The sequence below is a fragment of the Melozone crissalis genome, unplaced genomic scaffold (genome assembly GCF_028551555.1).
Source record: "Melozone crissalis strain CALT ecotype California unplaced genomic scaffold, PUWL_Pcris_2 ptg000068l_1, whole genome shotgun sequence".
Classification (NCBI taxonomy): domain Eukaryota; kingdom Metazoa; phylum Chordata; class Aves; order Passeriformes; family Passerellidae; genus Melozone; species Melozone crissalis.
In genome coordinates this window covers 7,861,534-7,867,092 of record NW_026535846.1, presented here as the reverse complement: position 1 = coordinate 7,867,092, position 5,559 = coordinate 7,861,534, and positions in this window count along the sequence as shown.

Genomic DNA, 5,559 nt, shown 5'->3' with positions numbered 1-5,559 from the left:
TTTTTTAAGCTGGCTCTATTGTAAATAGAATCTAGATCTGTGGTGTTTAGTTAAGAAATACTTTACTGGCCACATGGAACAAATGTACTCACTGTCCTGTGTTGCTGTGAAAAACCTGGGATGTTGGACTGGCCCTGTACCTGTGGGTGCAGGTGGAATGACCCATTCTGGCTTGTGGCAGCACACTGGCATTCCCTTCTGCATTAGCCACTGGCAGGAAAAGCCCCCAGCTGTGCCTTGGATGGACACTCCCATTTTGCAGATCAGTGACAGATTAAACCCTTCTCTGTCCCCTGCCCTGCTGTGTGCCCGTGCCAGGGCTGGCTGTCCCGCGAGGGGCCCTCCCTGCAGCAGAGGTGACAGCACGGCCACCGTGCCTGGCTCTGACATTCTGTGTGAATCTGTGGCTGGAGCTGGGTTCTGCTGCCTGCCCCAGCCACCCCAACGCCCTGGGGTGGTGCCTCAGCTGGCAGCTGAGGGGCAGAGGTGCCCCATGCCCTGGGCACTGGCATTTTTCAGGAGAGGCATGGAGACACTTGGCCCTAAGCTGAGACATGTCTGTCTTTGAGGACACTTTGTGCTTGAGTGGGCTCCAGGTCCTTGTGTGGAGCTGGGGACACTCTCGTGGCCTTTGAGCAGCGTGTGCTGGGTTCTCAGAGTCCAGGTCCCAGTGCTCCCACCTTACCCAGAGCTGTGGATGCTGTTCCTCACACAGAGCCACCCACAGCACAGGAGGTCGCTGTCCGAGCACGCCCAGGTAAGTCTCCTCCTGCGGTCCCTGTCCCCGAGGTGATGGCTCTGTGTGTGTCAGTCAGTGACACTGTCCCTGTGCTGCTGGGGAGGAGCCCTGCAGGGACCGAGCAGCTCCTGGGGCCAGGAGAGGGCTCTGCAGCAGCCCCAGCTGTGAGCACAGTGGAGGGCAGGAGGATTCTGCTGCCGCTGGGACCGACCCTAAAGGAGCACACAGAACTTTGGCAATGGGTTCCTGCCGGGCATCCAGCCCCTGCCCCGCTGGTCCTGCTCCAGCTGCTATAAATGTCGGTCCCTGAAGAAGTGGAGTAAGTGAAACAAAAGTCCTTAAGGTGCTAGTCACACATTCCTATCTTTTTTTGTCTTTTTCTTTTCTTTTTTCTGTTTTTTCCTAATAGCCTGTCTCCCTCTCTCGAGTCACGTGGAGAAAAGATGATGTACTCCATGGCATAGCTGACAGTACTGAATCAATCATGACAACAGTAGTTGGTTAACAGTGTTTCTTCCAAGGAGACATATATTTTTAATAAACAGAGAGTTGCAAAGAACTCTTGTCTTTGAGACCTTCTTGTAGAGTCCTTCATTGTGTACCAGATATGGGGTTTTTGGTGCTGGTGTTAGCAACTCTTGATATGGTCTCTTTATGGCAAACTGGAGTGTTGACACTGATTTAGGGGAAAAAAATAGCCTTTTTTAGTATAAAAGGCGATACCTGAGAACTTGCCTAGTGGAAAAAGGAAACGTAAAAAAAAAGATAGAAAATAGAAAATAAAAGAAAGGAAGTGGGCTTATTTAGAGCTGCAACTCAGCCACTGAAAAGTGCTTTTGGTTGGGTTGTTTTAAGCCAGGTTAAGTCTAGCCTGATGACACAACACCATAATGTGTTCTGGATCATGGCTTGAATTCTGGGGAAGTTGCTTTACAAATTATATAGCAGTCCATGGGCTGCTATATAATTGTTCTTGTATTGGATATAAAGACAAAGCAAATACATAGTTCAGCTAATATAGAGCTTCTTTTTACAGTTTTAACATGCTGTTTAAATATCAGAAGAAAAATTGTAAGGACAACTGGTATAATTTTTAGTACCTTCAAATGCAAAGAAAAGGAGTGTTCACTGAGAGACAAATGTGGTTAGAGGAGTGTCACAGTACTCTTGTGCCTGAATCTGCTTTGTCATTTAGCTGAGCTGAAGGAAGGGTGAAGGGGCTTGGTTTTTAAATACTCAATTTCTTTTTTACTTTCAAACTGCACAGAAGAGAAGCAAATTATGATTTCAGGAGAACAAGGATATTGTACCCACTGAGCATGGGCATACAGTTTGCTGACTGTTGAGTTTGTGAAGCTCACTGGACAAATTCAAAACCATTTAGAAACTCCTTTAACTGATCAGATCAGCAGCCCGGTGGTGGTGGTTGCCCACAAAACACCAGAAGATTCAGCAGTTGCTAAGCAGACCTGATGCTAGAATTACCACTCAAAAATCAAACTTTGCTTGCCTGCTGACAGATGTGGAGCCAGGGATGAAGCAGCACAGAAATATTGTCTGCTGCTGCTCTGCCCAGCCCATGTGGGGCTGCACACACCCCTCCCATGGCCTGTCCTGAGCTGCTGTGTCACCTCAGCTGCTGTGACAGCAAAACATCCAGGCTCCAGGGGGAGAGGAACATGGGGTTATCTTCTCAAATAAACCCTGGCACTGCTGTGAGGCAGAACAACCTCTGGAAGAGAAACACCATGTGAAGAGAAAGAGGGCGGCTTGGAGAAGGAACTGGCTCTGTTAAAGCTGTAACAACCCATTTTCCTGGCTAAGTTGCAAAGTCCTGGCCCAGAAAATAGCAGAGCATTGTCCTGAAAATGCTCCTGTGCAGTTGTGAAATGTAGGAGCTGGTTCTTTCCTCTCCTAAGATGTCCTGCTAAAGCTGCCTGCAACAGGCATGAAACTAATCTGCCCTAAGACACTTCTAGAAAATTAGACTGTAAGCTGCTTGTGCTCTAGAGAAACATGTCTGTGCTTCTGTCTGCAGCTCTGGGTATTTAGCTGTCTTAGCTAAGCAGGAGAGCACAGGTTGTGCTGTGAGGCTACTGGAAGAGGGGCTTTAAAGGAATGTAATTAGAATTTTCTCCAAATTATTTTCCCCATTGATGGAGCTGTCTTAGATACGCCTGTTGTTGCTAATGATGCTTGGCAACACAATCTTCAAGAACTGCTGTTCTCTGCTTTCCTCAGGCTGTCACAGCAGGATTCATGGCACTGAAGCATCTGCTGTGAAGCAGGTAAAGTTATCATCTTGTCAAAGGTGTCTCTTTCTTTCAAGAATCCTTGGGTACCTTGACCTTCAGTGTTTATTTATATCCCTTGCCTCCAAATGAGGGTCATTTGTTTACCCTTAGGGTTTTTAACCCTAAGGGAAAGCATTACACATAGTTAGAGTCAATCAGTGCAGCATGTCTGAGTGGTACCAGCACGTGTGAGCACCTCTGGGACCTGCAGGACCTGCTTGGGACCACACCTGACTCAGCACAGGGTGACTGTGGAATTTCCTCCCCTAGTTACAGTGCACTGATTTGACAAAATCTCCTGCCCAACCCTCTAATGAGCTTCAGCCCTCTTCCAATTACCTTCATTTCTGATTACTGTGGCCACTTCTAAGTGTGAGTGGCCAGGCCAGCCCCTGTCCCTGTCCTGCCCCTCCCAGGTGCTCAGTGCAGCCCCAGCAGTGGGAGCAGAGCTCTGTCCCCAGGGCCTGCCGGGAGGTGCACCCTCAGTGCAGGCTGTGGAGAAGCCCTGCTCCTGCTGCAGGTGCCCTGGGTGAGAGGTGGTGCAAGGGGCTCCAGGGCTCAGCAGCTGGGCTGGGATCCTCTCTGCCCTGCCTGCCCCAGCCCCACATTTCTCAGCAAGGACGTTTCTCCCAGGGCAGGCTCCCTGCCCCATCAATGCCAGGTGCTGGTTTGGACTCACCCAATTCACACTGCAATTCCCTTGTGCCTGTGCACTGCTGCTCCTCCCCAAACGGTTAAGAAGTCAAATTAGGGGCAAAAAAGGGCAGAAAATACTGGCTAGGGAAAAGTCTGTGACCTCCTGCCCTGAGGATCCATCTGTGCTCTCAGAAGCTGGGAGGGCTCTGCAGCACAGAACCAGTGTCCAGCACACCCTGGAGCTCCCACAGTGATGTGTAAATAGGAAAGTACAGCTGCAATGCCACCCTCTGGAGCCATCTGTGCACATCCAGGGATGAGCACACAGCTCTGAGCTGAAAGAAAACAGGGATCAATGAAAAGGTAAGAATGGGGGAGGAATGAACAGCTCTGTTATTTTTTTACAAGTCAGCTGTTGCTGGTTTAGAAAACATTTATAAACCACAGTCACCCTCGATGGGGTACTGAACTGTAAAGCACATTTAGCCTGGACCAGCCTGCATCTGGACCAGAAAACACCTGCAAAGGTGTGATTGCACACAAACAACCTACAGGGAACAGCCACTGGAAATGGCTAATTACAGTCTGATTCAACTAGGAGAGGAATTCTTGCCCTACTTATAAACCCTTTGGTAAATACTAAGCCTGGAATAAAATGCACTGTGTAAAAATGTGCAGGAAGAGATGAGTGCTATCAGCAGAGTCTGAAACTTATCTGATCCAGGCTCTTCAGGGCTGTGTGTAGCATAAAAGAAATCAGAGTATCTGCAAGGGAAAAATTCAAACCATTCTGGCTGTAGGCAAACCCACATTTGTTTGCTGCCTTCTATGGCTGTATGTAATTACCTCCTTGCACTTGCTGGGCAAGCATGGCCTTTCTGAGCAGGTACAGTGTGACACCTTTACCTGTTTATGTGTGTGCAAGTCAGAACTGAGCAGCAATTAAAGCCAGCCCAGCAGGCTCCAAGGAGATTCTGCAGGCAGGATGGGAACCTTTGAGTTTGTGGCATCATTTAGAGTCCCCCAGTGCTGTGAGGCAGCATAGATCTCCAAAACTGTGACTTCAGAAGAATTTTCTGTGGCATTTGAGACCTGGATTTTTACAGATTTAAAGGTATTTCTTGGTTAAACAGGCAGCACATTGTGCATTAGAGATCTGAAAGCAGTGTCTCAGAGACCCAAACTAGGCCTAGTGAACTGATTTAAGCTCACCATGAAATGGAGAATTGACACTAAGCAGATCCATGCTCCTGTAAAGGAGCTCCCCTGTGTGACCCTTCAGGTGCTCCTCCTGGGGTCCCAGTGTCACCACCCCAGACTGACCCTGCTGGGACTGAAGCCCCTTTGCAGTGGCAGCTCCAGTGACCCAGTGGGTCCTTGTTGGGCTCCCTGCACACCCCACACTCACACAGAGGATTCCCCACTGGCTCAGCCCCAGCTTTCCCACAGGCAGTCCCAGATGTGCTCAGACTTGCTGAGCACCTGCCTGGCCCAGGGCTCAGAGCCCTCCCAGCACTGCCAGGGACAGCTGCAGCTTCTCCCTGAGCTCAGCACTGCTGCTGCTTCTATTCCAAGGGACTGTGAAACCAGCAAACAGCTCTGAATCCTTGTCTCCACTGAAATGGACTGGAAACTAAACAATCTGATAATATTTATGCAGCAAGGCAGCTATGACAACCAGAGGAGATGGAATACTTTTTAAAGACTTTCATTGTGCTCATTGCCATTTGCTACTAAAACCAGATATTTAAACCAACCTGTTACACAACAGCAGAGGCATCTCATGTAAAACTTAAATATTTATTTCTAACTGTTAAATAGCTCCAGAGAATGAAAATTATTCCCTAGAGGAAAACAATTACATTTATTGAATAAACACTTCCTAAAAAG